This window comes from Dendrobates tinctorius, unplaced genomic scaffold, assembly GCF_039654945.1.
Source record: "Dendrobates tinctorius isolate UK_male_01 unplaced genomic scaffold, ASM3965494v1 ptg000003l, whole genome shotgun sequence".
NCBI classification, from domain to species: domain Eukaryota; kingdom Metazoa; phylum Chordata; class Amphibia; order Anura; family Dendrobatidae; genus Dendrobates; species Dendrobates tinctorius.
In genome coordinates, this window is record NW_027361671.1 from 29,338,605 (window position 1) to 29,355,822 (window position 17,218).

At 42.9% G+C, this 17,218-nt stretch overlaps 1 protein-coding gene across 14 annotated transcripts in view; it reads left to right on the forward strand.

Moving 5' to 3' along the window:
- Positions 1–17,218, forward strand: part of CAST (calpastatin) — a 237,340-nt gene that overhangs the window by 147,285 nt on the left and 72,837 nt on the right. For 2 of the 14 annotated variants that reach the window (XM_073542774.1, XM_073542852.1), the window contains exon 1: positions 102–257. The exons of the other annotated variants lie outside the window; for them this stretch is intronic. The gene's annotated coding sequence lies outside the window, so the exon portion shown is untranslated. Of the gene's footprint in view, positions 1–101; positions 258–17,218 lie in introns of those variants that run through there. 14 annotated transcript variants of the gene reach the window in all.

Here is a 17,218-nt window from a genome sequence, read left to right on the forward strand (position 1 = left end):
ACAGTTCGGCCTATCGCCTTGTGCAGAGATGTCATGCGTCAGCATGGCCTGTCAGGGTTAAATGCCAGTAAAGAGTTAGTCACTCCTTTGGGTGGGGATTAAGGTTCTTACTGTTGCAGTTTGGGATGGCCCTCTTGTCATGTGTGTATGAGGTTTGGGAAGCGCCTCATTACGTAGTAGGGACGGTGGGATTTGCCAGCACAGTAAGCAGAAATTCAGGATATCAGTGAGACGCAGAGCAGCTCTTGGGAAATAAGGTATGCAGCACTGGGAGTCTGGCTGTGCAAGCACTGACATAAGAATAGGATGATGACATTTTGTTTTTTGCAGAGCTGATGCAAGTTTACAGAGATGTGTGGGAGCCTAATTCCCAGTTTTGCATGCATATGGTGTATAGCAGTCATACAGCCCTGTGACGGAGGACTTCTAGTGACGGAGGACTTCTAGTGACGGCACTTTTATTTACTGGGTGTGGTTGTGTTATGTTTGTATCTTCAGTGCTGATCTCTGTGAGGTGTAGTAGGAACCACTGACATGGGCGACGTATGAGACAAGATATTGCTTAGTAGGACCTTGTATATAACAAGAATTTTAGCACCTGAATATTGAGTATGAAATGTAAATGAATTGACTTGGTGAAAATGTAGGACGTTTGTTGATTAGTACTTGCATAATTTATAATGGCATAGTAATAATCTTGACCCCATGTAATTATGAAGTTTGGCATTTTTTGTAGGCTGATATTTTATGGCGCTTGTCAGAGAAATAATTATAGTGGATGCACGGCTTGCAGTCACTCCCAAGCCATGGAACATAGGGGGTCCTGAAGAACCCTTTGGGCCATAGAAGAAAAGCAATAATATTAAAGTCTTGTGATAAGTGAGATTTTTCATTGTGGGCCAAAATCTTCAAGTTTGGCCAATGGTACTTGTGAGAGTAAGGCTAAGACTGTGTGCACACGATGCAGATTTGCAGCGGATCCGCAGCGGATTTTACCGCGCAGAAACGTTGCATATCCGCATTGTGATGTACAGTAGCCTTAATATCAATGGAGAAAAGAAAAACTGCTGTGCAGACGCTGCGGATTTTTCCGCGCGGTTTTCCCGCGGTACAAAATCCGCAGCATGTTACTTCTTTTGTGCGGTTTTCCATCTCCCCTGTCACCAAATCCGCAGGGGGAAAACCGCACAAAAAACCGCAGGAAAAATGAAAGAAATCCGCAGGAAAAATGCAGGTCATTTGACCTGCGGATTTCTTCCATTCTGCGCGGAAAAATCCGCAGGGCCAAAAAGTCTGTCTGCACTCGGCCTAAGTGCACACGCTGCGGATTGGTCTGCAGATTTTTTTATCTGCGGAACCGCAGGTAAAATGACCTGCGGATTGGCCTGCGGTTTATCATCTCTACAATGGAGGAGATGGTAAACCGCAGCAGAATCCGCAGAAAATAATAATAATCTTTATTTATATAGCGCCAACATATTCCACAGTGCTTTACAGTTGAACAGTTTCAAAACGGTCATAAGTAACAAGGTTAACAATACAGTAATTAAAGTAAAATAAGACGACCCTGCTCATGAGCTTACAATCTACAATGAGGTGGGGGAGATATAAAGTACAGGACATGTCAATTCTTTCTGCAGATTCAAAACCGCAGCTTTTACGCAGTTAAAAATCCACAGCATGTGCACAGCAGATTGTAAATCCCATAGGATAACATGCTACTGTACACTGTCTGCAGAACTGCTGCAGTTCTGCTGTGGCCAAAACCGCATCGGAACCGCAGCAAAACTGCAGTGTGTGCACATAGCCTAAAGGATAGCACTGTGGGTTTGAGAGATGAGCAGTGTAACAGCCTTGGACTGGCGCACAGGAGAATCCTCCGTTGGGCCCCTATATAAGGGTGGGCCACCATCCTCTGATATGAGCAGTACTTGGCACTATACACTTGAACCACTATGTACAGACAGAGGCGACATCTTATTCTTTTAACAGTCTACCCCGTTCATTGTTATATACATTTGTGATTGAGGATAATGTCACGTTTGCATGTAGCTGAAAAATGGGGCCCTGGAGTTGGTTACTGGTGGGCTCTTGGCACCCCAGTCCGACACTCAGTGTGAGACCTGCTATTCGCTCCTTAGCTGCCCGTCCTTACTGACAGCTGACTGCTATCTCAGGCCTATGATTAACCATAGTAGGATGTTTCAAATTTGTCTATAGGTTGCAGAGACGACCATTGGCAGGAAACCTTCTAGCATCCTACAGTAAGAGTATAGGGGGCGCCCAATGTTACATTGTCATTCTGTATAATGGTGGTGGAATAGATGTGTACACGTCCCAGGCAATGGTGTGTCATAATGCAGCACAATTAGATGGCAAACTCATCAATGCCTTATCTGTTTGCTTGTTTCCACTGGAGTAGATCATGTTTTGTATAGTGGTCATACGAATATTTATCCTTTTGCTATTGTCACTGACAGTTGTGTTACGGGGCTCTTGTAATGTGGACCCTCATGTGTTGGTGTTTCACTTCGGACTGTGTTCACACTAGCATCATGATTTTTGAGCCTTATTTCTCCCAACAGCTTCCCCCTGTGGTCAGTTGGTGCGGCTGAAATGGGCAAGTGCAGCCAGTATACACATCATGTGTATGGTGGCTTATGGTAAACTGTTCACTACTGTTCGGTCGATGGCGGCCACTGGACTTGTCATCTTTGTGGCGTATCCATGAACTACTTATATAGAAGTTAAAATGCATAGATCAAACTATTTAGGATGGTAAATGGTGACCCAGTCAGGTGATGCCACAGTTTGTATGACCAACCGTGGTCTGTACATTTTGTAGAGAGGAGAGAATAACTAGTCTGGTTATCAGGCATGGTCTGCAGATTTGCATGTCTATCAGCAGGCAGATTCCTTGACAGGTCGTGGGTTCATACAGTAGATTAAATCTTCTGTCCACGTAACACAGTACAGCTGTAGAGGCTGCTCCTGTGCTGTATGGAGAGTGCTGTGGATTTTGTGATTGTATTAATAGATGGCTCTTTTGGCTGTTTTGACAGCTGTAACATTTGATGAATACAGGGTAGGGCCAAGCACCACAGGCAAATGTGAAACTCCCAAAGAGAACGCGCCCTAAACTTGTGAACTGTAACATCTAGTAACACTGAGCCGCCATGCAAGATTCTTTACAAAGGCAATGTCAGAATATGCGGTCTGTTTGGGCTGATACACAGTAATGCTGACTATACCCATTACATGAAACGGCTATCTCTACCAAGCGTTCCTGTTATTTCCAAGAGAGCCGCTACTCTGCTCCAGACAAAAAAGATGAGCCTCTGAAATTCAACCGGACACATCCTTCTCACATTTGCTCAAAAATTAAAAATTGTTTTAAAACATATAGTCGGCAGAACTGATGGGCCTCATGATTTTACCAGATCACTTAGAACATGGAAAGGTCACACTGTTATGAATTCACTTTCTGGCCTGCCTATGGTTACTAGTGAAGGTGGTGGAGCTGGTTGTATTGACAAAGGGGTCGCGAGTTCTCTTTCTGGGCTCCCTCTGGTGGTTTACAGGAGGTAATGGAGCTGATCTAATTAACAGAGGCCTGCCACCTGATAATGAGGAGGACGATTGGACATTTAGAGTTTCTGACTGGATTTCAGGCAGCCGACTCCCTCTATCCCTGCTGGTGACTTTTTCCTGCCTCCTGAGGTCTTAGTTTCCAGCTCAGTCTCTGCATGCTCAAGCTAAGTGTTCTTTTGCTATTGTTCACATTTGATTTGGTTCTGTCTATTTCACTTTTGTTTGGTCAGCCAGCCCCGGCTGGGACTGTGCTGAATTTCCATCCTTATGTTACTGTTTGTGCCATTTTGTTCTTGTCCCTTATTAGATTGGGCTCTCTTTGCTTTGCTTTCAGAATATACCAGACTGCTGATATAGTGGGCGAAGTCTAGTGACTTCAGTATTTTTTCTATCAGACATGTTGGGCATTTTTTGCAGGGTTTTTTGCGTGATTGCAGACAGTGTCTTTCCTTTCCTGTCCTGTCTAGTTAGTTTGGGCCCCATCGTTTGCTCAGCCTATTTTCCTACCTGCATTTGTGTTTTCATCTTGTCTCACCGACAATATATGTTTGGGGTCTATCTATTTCTTTGGGGTCTGCTCTGGGGCAGTTTAGATTTCCCCTTTCTTGCTTTAGGCTTATTTAGTTCTCCGGCTGTGTCGAGGCGTCTAGAATCATCGTAGGTATGCTCTACTGCTAGTTGTGTGGATAGGATCAGGGGGTCTGCAATTCGCTTAGTTACAAACCTCTCTGGTTTTCTGTGGCTTAGCTTGGTCTTGCTTTCCTCCTCGGTGACCCAATCATAACATCACACTATGGTTGTGGCAGTCCTATGGAAAACCATTGGAATGTTACAGTGCATCAGGGGAGACATATTAATACTAATGCACCATTCACATGTTGTGTATTATGCCTTATCTTCATCAATCTGGCACCAAAATGGCCCATCAAGGCTGTTAACCTGGTCCTCGACCTGTATCAGTTCCCCTAAGGCTGTATATGTCCCATTGATGAATCAGCAGGACACCTGTCCAGGAACGAGCAGTATAAGATCACATTATTATGGTATTGTTCTTCCCCTTACTAGTCATCTACCTCATGTTCCATCTTTCACACTTGTGGGATATTCGGCTCTTGTGTCTTCAGTAAGCCCAGTTTAGAAACTGTAATTACGGTAGGTTATTTTGGAAGACAGAAGCCCACATACTGTGCTTTTTACATGACCTCACCCACATCATTTGACATTTGTACAAATGTATAAGTGCAGATGTTCGACGACCAGCACCAGGTCTACAGACTCCGATAAATCCCCTCCTGTGTAACAGTGATGGGGTTGGTATTCTATTGCTTTGTGAGTGCTTCTTGTGTTCTCAGAGGTCCATGGTAAGCATTGTGTTTTCCTCTACACCACTTCCTCTTCTGTTCCTGCCTTTCTGAAGATATCCTCTTGAGTTTGGGCTCAGATTTTGTGCCATGTGTAATGTGATGTGAAAGGTTCAGCAAGAATTATTTCTGTTGGGTAGTCACAGTCCTAGGTGGGGAGTGTTTGCAGATGTATTTTGTACCTTTCCCAGGTGTGGTTCAACATTTCAAGACAGTAAGTAACTTTGGAAACGATTAATACAAACTTGTGTACTTGTCCTTACACCTTCCACATACAGTGGCATGTATAAGTTTAGGTACCCCTAGTCAAAAATACTGTTATTGTGAACAGTTAAGCAAGCTGAAGATGAAATGAACTTTAAAGGTCTAAATTTAAAGATGACACATTTCCTTTTGTATATTAGGCAAAACAAAATATATATTGTAATTTTTTACATTTTAAAAATTACAAAAAGGATATTTATGTGTTCAGATAACTTTGACCAAGGTTTCAGACCTTCATTAGCCTGTTAGGGTTATGGCTTGTTCTCTATCATCGTTAAGAAAGGCCAGGTGATGCAAATTTCCCAGCTTTATAAAAACCCAGGCTCCTCTAACCTTATGCCAAAAAACTGCAGCAATGGGTTCGTCTAAGTCGCTGCCTAGCATTCTAAAATGAAAATGTTGGTTTCACAAAGCAGAAGATGACTATAAGAAGATAGCAAAGCATTTTCAAGATGCCCTTTCCTCAGTTCGAAATGTAATGAAGAAATGGCAGTTAACAGGAACAGTGGAGGTCAAGATACGTTCTGAAAGACAAAGCAAAATTTCAGTTAAAGCTGCTCATAGGATTGCTAGAGAGGCAAATCAGAATCCACGCTTGTCTGGAGAAGACCTTCAGAAAGATTTAACAGACTATGTAGTTGTGGTTCATTGTTCTGCTGTTCAGAGACAAATATAGCCTTTATGGAAGAGTCATCAGAAAAAAACCTCTCCTGCATCCTCACCATAAAATTCAGCATCAGAAGTATGCAAAAGAACATCTAAACAATCCTGATGCATTTTGGAAACAAGTCCTGTGGACCGATGAGGTTAAAATAGAACTCTTTGGCCACAATGATCAAAGCTATGTGTGAAGAGAAAAAAGGGCATATAATTTCAAGAAAAGAACATCTCATTAACCATTACGCATAGGGGTGGATCAATCATGCTTTGGGACTGTGCTGCAGCCAATGGCACGGGGAACATTTCATGGATATAGAGAAGAATGGATTTAATGAAATTTCCACAAATTCTTGAGGCAAACATAACACCATATGTAAAAAAGCTGAAGTTGATAAGAGGATGGATTCTACAAATGGATAATGATCCTAAACTCACTCCAGAATCCACAATAGACTGCCTCAAAAGGCGCAAGCTGAAGATTTTACAATGGCCCTCAGTCTCCTGATCTGAACAGCACTGAAAATCTGTGGCTAGACCACGAAATAGCAGAGGATGCAAGATGACCCAGGAATCTCACAGAACTGGAATAATTCTCCAACAAAGAATGGATGAAAATCCCTTAAACAAGAATTAAAAGACTTGTCTGGCTACAAATGCATTTACAAACTGTGATACTTGCAAAAGGGGGTGCTACTAAGTACTAACCATGCAGGGTGCCCAAACTTTTGCTTCTGTCCATTTTCATTTTTGTAATTTTTAAAAACACATTTTATATGTTTCATATGTTACCTAAAATACAAAGGAAATATGTCACCTTTAACTTTTGACCTTTTAGAGATCATTTAACCCCTTACTGACATCGGACGGTTTAGTACGTCCGATATCTGCATCCCCTGCTTTGATGTGGGCTCTGGCGGTGAGCCCACCTCAAAGCTGGGACATGTCAGCTGTTTTGAACAGGTGACATGTGCCTGCAATAGCTGCGGGCGGAATCGCGATCCGCCCGCAGCTATTAACTAGTTAAATGTCGCTGTCAAACTCTGACAACGGCATTTAGCTAGCGCTTCCGGCCATCCGGCCAGAAATACGCTCACCGGTGTTGTCGGCATGACAACCCGAGGTCTCCTGGAGACCTCTATGGTTGTTGATGCCAGATTGCTATGAGCGCCGCCCTGTGGTCGGCGCTCATAGCAAGTCTGTAATTCTGCTACATAGAGGCGATCTGAGCTATGGCGGCTGCTTGTCTTCCATGGAGGCTATTGAGGCATGCCAAAAGTTAAATAAAAATAGTTTTAAAAATGTAAAAGTTCAAATCACCCTCCTTTCGCCCCATTCAAAATAAATCAAAATTACACATATTTGGTATCGCTGCGTTCAGAATCACTCGATCTATTAAAAAAAAGGATTAACCTGATTGCTAAAATGGCGTAGCGGGAAAAAAATCAAAACGCCAGAATTACGTTTTTTTTTGTTGCCACGATATTGCATTAAAATATAATAACGGGCGATCAAAAGAACTTATCTGCACATAAATGGTATCATTAAAAATGACAGCTCGGCACACAAATAATAAGCCCTGACCCAACCCGAGATAATGAAAGATAGAGACACTACAGGTCTCGGAAAATGGCAATTTTTTTTTCTTTTTTTTAGCTGAGTTTGGATTTTGTTTAAACACATAGATAATAAAGAACCTAGACATATTTGGTGTCTACAAACTTGCAATGACCTGGAGAATCATAATGGCAGGTCAGTTTTAGCATTTAGCGAATCTTGTAAAAAAGCCAAACAAAAAACAAGTGTCGGATTGCACTTTTTTTGCAATTTCACCGCACTTAGAATTTTTCCCCATTTTCTAGTACACGACATGGTAAAACCAATGGTATTGTTCAAAAGTACATCTCAGCCCGCAAAAAACAAGCCCTCACATGGCCATATTGATGGAAAAATAAAAAAAGTTGTTGCCCTGGGAAGAAGGGGAGTGAAAAACCAAAACGCAAATCCGAAAAACACTACAGTCATGAAGAGGTTAATCTTCAACTTGCTTAACTGATCACAATAACAGTAATTTTGACTAGGGGTGCCCAAACTTTTGCATGCCACTGTATATACTATAGCTTCAGGCTGATTGTCCCCCCAGTGTTTCACTGAGGCCGGGAATGAAAGGGGACATGACCAGGTAATATCATCAGGGAGACAATGTGGTTATTCAGCATTTTTCTATTTCCTAATTTTCTGGAGATTAGATTATTATATGGTGCAGATAACTCATCCGTTACCTCCTTTACTATACCATGCCTTCATTATAAGAAGGGTCAGAGTCTCCTAAACCTGAATATTTGGAGAGCACCATGTTATGCAGATTGTGGGCACGTCACATGTATGTGGAGGCCAACCACCCCGAGAGCTCATCTGAGTGCTGACACTGCAGTGGTGTGCTGCGTTATTTCATCACTTCTTTTTCATTACATCACATGACATCTAGGTAATATGACTATTTAGAGATGCAGTGTTTGGCAGGAAGACATTAACAGCAGGGTTTTTTAACCTTTTGTTTGCAAGTTGGTACCTTGGTGGATCAGATTTCTTATTCAGACAGATCCTAAAGAACTGAGATTTGGACTGAGATTTGAGGAATTGGAGGCCAAGTCAGCACAGTGAACACCATATCACATTCCTCAAACCTTTCTTGAATTTATGCAATGTGGCAGGTTTTCCTCTTCCCTGCCTGTAGCCTATTATGGTTTTTTTTTTTTATAAAATTGCTCACCTTCCCTGGGTCCAGTGCTGAGTCTCTGCTGCTCTCCCCTTATCTCTTATTGTCTGCAGCACTACCATAACGCCGACAGTTCTGCAGCCAATAACTGAGCCGCTCAGCTCGCCGTTTGACAGCAGTTCTGTCAATGGGACCTCAGCACTGCACACAATAACAAACATAAAGCAGCGATGGGAGACTCAGCAATGGACCCGGGAAGAGTGAGTAAAGAACAGTTTCTCAACAAAAAAAAAACAGAAAAAAAAAAAACTGCAGCTGAAACCAGAAAAGTCGTGGCACTAAGCTTTGTTGCACTGAATTTGCCTAATGTCGCTCCATCCTTGTATAAATGAATACTCTTTGGACATTCTTCTCACAGGATTACTGAGATCATTGGGCTGCAATCACAGGGAGCCCCATAACCATCTACAATTAATGTAAAGTAAAATCTACATTTTATTCCTACCCCTAAATTGCTTGCCCATTGGATAGCTTATCAGTAGATGAAATGTTACCCTTGCTGATATCATGAGGGAGAACTTAATAAAGGTTTTATTCTCCAGGTTTATGGCGTGAAAAAGAAAAAATTAGGCTTGACTCGTTTTTAGCAAAAAAGTTGCTTTTTTGTGCTGTTTTATGCTTTTCTCACCACTGTTCAGAAGTGACAAGAAGAGAGCATGCGTTTAGCGCATGAACGCAGGATGTCTTTACTATAATTTGCCATAATTTACACCATAAATTAGCATACCTGCAGTCATAGATTTCAATTTTTGACTCTTCAAAGGGAAAAGATGCAGCAAATTTATTAAGGCACCAGTCGCCTGTGCTTTTATGTTACCCTGTCCCATCCTGCAGTCAGCTGTAATAGTTCTCTATTGACACCTAGATTTGACACCCTTCCGTTAGGAAATAGTGTCACTTGTCTCCCACCACCTGTTGCTTTCTGGAGATGCATTCTGTATGTAATAAGAGGCCATGTAATTACTTGTGCAGTTACTTTGAAAAGCACAGAAGCCTCAGTCCATATTGCTTATGTTCAGGAGTGGACCCTTAAGTAAGGTCTTCATCACTGTGTTGTGGTAATATTTCCTCCTCTGTATTATGGCCACTATTCCCGGCCCTATCCCAGGTCTTGTGATCCAATCTTCATAGGCTCATATGATGCTGATAATCATTGGGGAGTGAGGTGACACAGTCTGCAATAGAGCCAGGAATTGCTTCAAGTAAAAAGTGAAATAAGAAAATCTGCTGATTTTCCACTCTCTGAATGGCTGTGTGGGGCTGTGTTTCATACAAAGGTTCTGTATAATAATAAGGTTTTTGTAGTTGGGTTGATGGCATACCTCTAATACAATGCTGTACTGAGGTGTCATATGGGGGCACACAAGGCTCCATTATATGATCCAATTCTGACTCCATCCACACAGTTCTAGGGATTTTGTTGACATTTTCCAGAATGAAGCTTGATATTAGGGCCTCATTTACACATTGGACATTAGCAGACACCTGAGAACCATACATGATGTTTTTACTTGTTTCTGCATTTTTCAGAGCAATTCCGGCAATGAACTGTTTTTATAGGAAAACATGTATCAGCATGTAAGGACTGCAAACACATTTTGACATTCCTTTATTTTAGCCTTTTTTACACTGAAGTTAGTGTAAAAAGAATGCTGTAACCTTAAAGGGAAAAATCCTTTTAGTAAAGTTCCTCTTCTCACATGTGATGGGGTCCATCCCTATATTGTCTCAAAATATAAGCTACACACAAACCTATATTACAGCCATGGAAATGCATCCTGCTGCAGATATGGACATCAAACTGTCAGACAACCAACAGCCATCTCCACAGACGTCCCGTAAGGGAATAGAGAATGTGGAGAGATTTGTTTTATACATCTTATTTATTTATTCACTTTGCTTATATAGCCCTATCTTATTCCACAGCACTTTACATACATTATCATCACTGTCCCCAATGGGAGGAGATAGGAGTACCCAGAGGAAACCCATGCAAACACGGAGAGAACATAAAAACTGTTTTATTTATATATATATATATATATATATATATCTATTTTGGTGCAGAATAAACCTGCATCTCTGCAAATAAGCCTGTGTACATGTAGGACTCCCCAATCATTTGCTAAATTCAAATATGACTTCATAGAAAGGATTATATACCTCATTCATTTCCTATACTGCTCTGGTAAAATAAAAGCTGAGCACTGAGAGATTGATTTTAATGTAATACAACTCTGATCAATGAGGCCTGATAAGCAGATTCTTGTACAATCCACACAAATGAGACATGGTTCTGTATTTCAATTTCCCCTGCCATCTGCTGGATCCACCTACTGTAAAAGAAGTCAGTGCTGTGGAGCTGGTAAGCCAAAGTTCTGACTCTGGCTCTTCTATTTCTCCTGAGGACACAGGGTAAGGTCGAGTTCACACCTTCAGTATTTGATCAGTATTTTACATCAGTATTTGTAAGCCAAAATCAGGGGTGGAACAATCAGAGGGAAAGTAGACTGCTCAAAAAAACAAAGGCAACACTTAAACAACACAATGTAGCTCCTAGTCAATCACACTTCTGTGAAATCAACCTGTCCCGTTATAAAGCAACACTGATTGTGGATCAATGTCTCCTGCTGTTGTTCAAATGGAACAGACAACAAGTAGAATAGGTAGAAATGATAGGCAATTAGCAAGACAACCGCTATAAAAGGAGAGGTTCTGCAGGGGGTGACCACAGACCATTTCTCTATTCTCATCCTTTTTGGCTGTTCTTTTGGTCACTTTTGCATTTTGTCATTGCTCTCACCCCTAGAGGTACTGTAGATTAGCATGAGGCGATGTCTACAACCCACAGAAATTGCAGAGCATGGAGCAGATACCAGGTGACATGCCAGTACACTAGGAGACTTGAAGGGGGCCGTAGAAGCAACCTAACAGCAGGATTGCTACCTCCTCCTTTGTGCAAGGAGGAACAGGATGAGCAGTACCAGAGCGCTGCTAAATGACTTCCAGCAGGCCACTAACATCCATGTCTGCTCAAACTGTTAGAAACAGATTCCATGGGGATTTGTACGAAGGCCCGACGTCCAGAAGTGGTTGTTGTGCTTACAATCCAACACCGTGCAGAACGATTGGCTTTTGCCAGAGCGCATCATGATTCGACATTGGCGCCCTGTGCTCTTCACGGATGAGAGCAGTTTCACACTGAGCACATGTGACAGACGTGATAGTCTGGAGACGCCGTTGAGAACATTCTGCTGCCTGCAACATCCTCCAGCATGACCAATTTGGCAGTAATGGTGTGGGGAGACATTTCTTTGGAGGGTCGCACGGCCCCACATGTGCTAGTCAGAGGTACCCTGACTACCATTAGGTACCGGGATGATATCCTCAGACCCATTGTGAGAGCATATGCAGGTGCGCTGGGCCCTGCGTTCCTACTGATGTATGACAATGCTAGGCATCATGTGGCTAAAGTGTGTCAGTAATTTTTGCATGATGAAATCTTTGATGCTATGGACTGGCCTGCCTGTTCCCCAGACCTGAATCCAATCGAGCACATCTGGGATATCACGTCTCGTTCCATCCACCAACCCCATGTTGCACCACAGACTGTCCAGGTGTTGACTGATCTCTCAGGAGAACATCTGCCGCCTCATCAGGAGCATGCCCAGGTATTGTACTTGTCTTGAAGCATTTCCACTGAAGTTGGATCAGCCTGTAGTTTGATCATTCACTTTTATTTTGAGTATCATTCCAACTCCAGACCTCCATGGGTTATTATTTTGATTTACATTGATCATTTTTATATTTTATTGTTCTCAACGCATTCCACTATGTAATGAATGAAAATTTCCTACAGCAGGGCAGCACGGTGGCTCATTGGATAGCACTGAAGCCTTGCAGCGCTGGAGTCCTGGGTTCGAATCCCACCAAGGACAACATGGCATGTTGGCATGTTTCTCAATGCAGTGATTCTAGTGCAATGCCCCCATCCCTTATGGGAAATATGCAAAAACATGCAAAACACAAGCCGCGGAGACACCATCACATGTTTCTCAACGCAAGCAATGACTAGCCAGGTCTTTCCCCAGGAAGGAACAACCACGGGAAGGGCAGTCTCCAATGAAGGAAACCACCTATGCCAAAACATGGTATCCATCCACAGACAGCTGTTTCGGGGTATTGCCCCTCATCAGTGTGGAGTAGGAAACTGGCTAGTAGGAGCAATGCCTAGTTAAAAGACTGTGAGAAATAAGGATGTCTTTTAACTAGGCATTGCTCCTACTAGCCAGTGATGAGCGGCAATACCCCGAAACAGCTGTCTGTGGATGGATACCATGTTTTGGCATAGGTGGTTTTCTTCATTGGAGACTGCCCTTCCCATATATTAGAAACACGTCTCCACTTCTACATTTTTCACCCACTCCTGGTTTTGGCTTACAAATACTGACCAAATACTGAAAGTGAAGGTGGCTTCATATAGACGCCGGTGTAGCTGCTGAGTTTTTCAGGCAAAGCTACTTCGGGAAAACACTGGCAATTGTATTCCTGAAGCAACTTCACCAGCGGTTTTGTTGTCATTTTTGCAGCGTTTATTTGCTCTATAGTATGAAGTATAGAGAGCAGGCGATGAAGAATGGTCAGCTTTCCAAACCCTGAAGCGATTAAAAGAAGTAACATAAGATGGAACACGTGCACAGCAATGTCTTGACTTTGTCATTCCTTTTATGGGGCACTTTTGTGGAGCTTTTTCAAGCAGATTCTGGACAGAATCCACCTGAGAGACTTCGTGTGCACATAGCCTGAGGTACAGGAAAGCTCAAAACCAATGATGGAAAAATCGATTATCACCACTACAACATCCAGTAATCCCTGTGTCGTAAGCCCCCGTCACACACAGCGATCTCGCTAGCGAGATCGCTGCTGAGTCACAAGTTTTGTGACACAACAGCGATCTCACCAGCGAGATCGCTGTGTGTGACACTTACCAGCGACCGCCCCCCCTGCCGGGTATCGCTGATCGTCCTGGAATGGCCAGGTCATTTTTTTGATCGCTGGTCTCCCGCTGGCCAACACGCATCGCTTCGGGTGGCAGGCGGAAGACCAGTGATCAGCGCTTAGAAACCCGATGTGTAACTTAGTTACCAGTGCGCTGGTGCAGGGAGCTGGTAACCAAGGTACACATCGGGTTTCTAAGTGCCACGCGCCGCTTAGAAACCCGATGTGTACCTTGGTTACCAGCTCCCTGCACCAGCGCGCTGGTAACTAAGGTACACAGCGGGTAACTAAGCGACGTGCGTCGCTTGTTACCCATGTGTCGCTGGTGCTGATCGCTGGTGAAGCTGCCTGTTTGACAGCTCACCAGCGATCATGTAGCGACACACCAGCAATCCTGACAAGGTCATATCGTTGTCGGGATTGCTGGTGTGGGGCCCTTAGCTTTGAATGGATGTAGTCACACATCCATGAAAATTACAGATTCTAGTATGAGACTCAGAGTAGGTCCTATTCTGATCTGATCTACTGATAAGACACAGCAGTACAAGTAAATAGTATGTGAAACATGGATGCTAATAAGAAGGCTTCAGATTTGCTTCTGTTGCAAAGTCAAAAACCTGAATAAAACATGTTACAGGTGTCTTTTTATTGGCCGAGATACAACCCACCTTTTCAGTAAGGCCTCTTTCACACTTCCGTTTTTGACCATCAGTCAAAATCCGCCAGTTTTTGAAAAAAACGGATCCGCAATTTTTTTTGGCGGATCCGTTTTTTTCCCCATTGAGTTGCATTACCAGCGGATCTTGACGGATGGCCATCCGTTGGATCCGTTTTTTTTGCGGATCCGCCAAAATGTTTGCGTCCGTCGGCATGCCTGGACGGACCCTGCAATGTTTTTTTGGCTGTAGGATCCGCATTTTTCAGTGCGCTTGCTCGGAGAAAGGAAGTCAGCCGGGGATTTAACCCTGAAATCCTTTCTGGCGGTGGGAAAAAAAAATGTCTCTCTCTCTCTCTCTCCCTCTCTCGTTCCTTTAAAAGTCTGCATTCAACGGATCCGTCAAAAAAAAAAACGGTCCGTGGCATCCGTTTGCATCAGTTACAAACGGATCCGCTTTCCGCCATTTTGTTGGATTTTAGCTGCCAAGAAAAAACGGAAGTGTGAAAGAGGCCTTACTGTAACAGTAGCATTAAACTGGGTTCAGTCAGCCATATTTCATATAGATTACATAGTTACATAGGTTGGAAAAACTTAAGGCCTAGGTCCATCAAGTTCAACCTTTCTCCACCCATCATTTAATAAGACTGAAATGCCCGGACCAGCTACCCGGGCTGTTAGTTCAGGTTAGGCCTCTTTCACACTTCCGTTTTTGACCATCAGTCAAAATCCGCCAGTTTTTGAAAAAAAACGGATCCGCCATTTTTTGGGCGAATCCGTTTTTTTTTCTCTCTCTGTGCGTTTTCAATGCGATTTTTAATCGCATCCATAGACTTGCATTGTCGAATCTGATCCGAAAATCGCATGCTGCGATTGTCTCGGTCCGAGGAACAGATCCGATAAAAAACCGCATGATGGGAGCAGCAACATAGAATAACATTGGGACGACTGCAATGCGATTGTTTTTTTTTTTTTGTTTTTTTTTTTTTTATCGCATTGCATTCGTCCGATTTAATCGCTAGTGTGACTCTGGCCTTAGACGCTCATTCACCATGGCACATACTTTTGCAGATTTCTTTGTTGTGTGCATGAGGTCTTATCGAAATCTCCTTGTACAGTTGTGTAGGAAAATATTTCTGTCTCGTAGTTCCCGCTGATTCTCTGCCATCACATTACAGGAAATACAGCTTAATAACTTGAGTGCTCTTCAGATTGTTTTGACTAGTGTTGGAATATCTATTGTTTTACCCTGCTCACGTGTAACATCTGAAGCTGTAACATGATTCAAATGTGAAAAAAAAAAAAAAAGTGTATTTGGTCAATAGCCGGGTGAGTAAACGTCACTGCTTTGGATTCCCAGCAACTGGCTAAAATTGCTAGAAAAATACCAGCAATGCCATCACCAGGGAAATGTTTCATGTGCCAACTAGTCAAGAAATGCTTGACCTCTTGACCTTGTAATGCATAGATGCACCAGGTCTGGGAGCCAATCTGAGGGAATATTCCAGCAGGCGCCATACAAAGACAATTTTTCCACAGTGGAATTGAGGGAAATCTATATTTGAGGCCGAAGTCAAACATTCTTGAAACACAAATTTAAGGGTATGTGCACACATTTTTTGGAGCTGCAGATTTTCCCCCTGCGGATTTGTAGAAATCCGCAGGTAAATTTCAGGTCAAAAGACCTGCGGATTAGGCTGCGGTTTTGCCCTGTGGTTTATCATCTCTACAATGGAGGAGATGGTAAACCACAGCGGAATCTGCAGAAAAGAAGTGACATGTCATTTCTTTCTGCGGATTTGAAACCGCAGCAAAACCGCCTGGAAAATTCCGCAGCATGTGCACAGCGGTCTCCATTTTACAAAGGGTAAAATGGTACTGTACAACGCAGCAGATTCTGCTGCGGACCTCCCGCAGGGCCAGAAACGCTGCAGATCCGTAGCAAAATCCGCAGCGTGTGCACATAGCCTAAGGGGTTTTCCCCACGAACAAAAGTTCATTGTAATCACTAGATCTTGGAATAATAAGTTCCATAATTGGATGTGTTTAAATAAAATGTTCCTGTGTATGGTTATACAAGCCCGACTTATGAACAAATAATAAAAGAGACCAGACAATCAGGTAATGGGTAAAAAGTGGCAGTGAGGTCCCTCGCACCAGCCGTATATTTCTCATCCGCATTCTACGCTCCGTGCCAATCGCAGCATGCTGCGATTGTCAGCGTACTACGGCCGTGGTACGCCAATGCAAGTCTATGGGTGCGCAAAAAATACGGATTACACACGGACCACACATGTGACTTGCGAGAAATACGCACCCGGTGTCTTTTAGCAAAGCCGGCAATTCAGTGCGCTATACACTAAACTCACACTGACAGGTTTAATAAAGAAACGAAAGGATAGATATATGTGCATTCTATGTGTCTATATCTATTCTTTCGTTTCTTTATTAAAACTGTCATAGGGCTCCATTATATGTCCATTTTGCAAGCCTGCGAGAAAATCTCACTATACGGATGCCATACGGATTACATACGGATGCTTACATGCACAAAATACGTGACCACACCTTGATTACGGATGACATACGGAGCACTGTTTAGGGGCCATTCATCCGTATTACGCCTGTAAACTACGGACCGTATTTTGCGTCGGTTAGTGTGACCCCGGCCTTAGGATTTCCTCATAGACCTGCATTAGAAGTAGAAAATCCGCTGGTAGAAAATAAACACCTGCATTTTTAGTGCCTTTGTACAGTGGAAACGCATATAATCTGCATCTATTAAATCATTAAAGTTTTGTCAAAACCAAATACCAGAAAGTATCAAATTAAAGCAGCTTTATGACACTCCAAAAAAAGACAAAACGCAGCATCAAAAACGCATATTAAAAAACATTCAACTATAAAATGAAA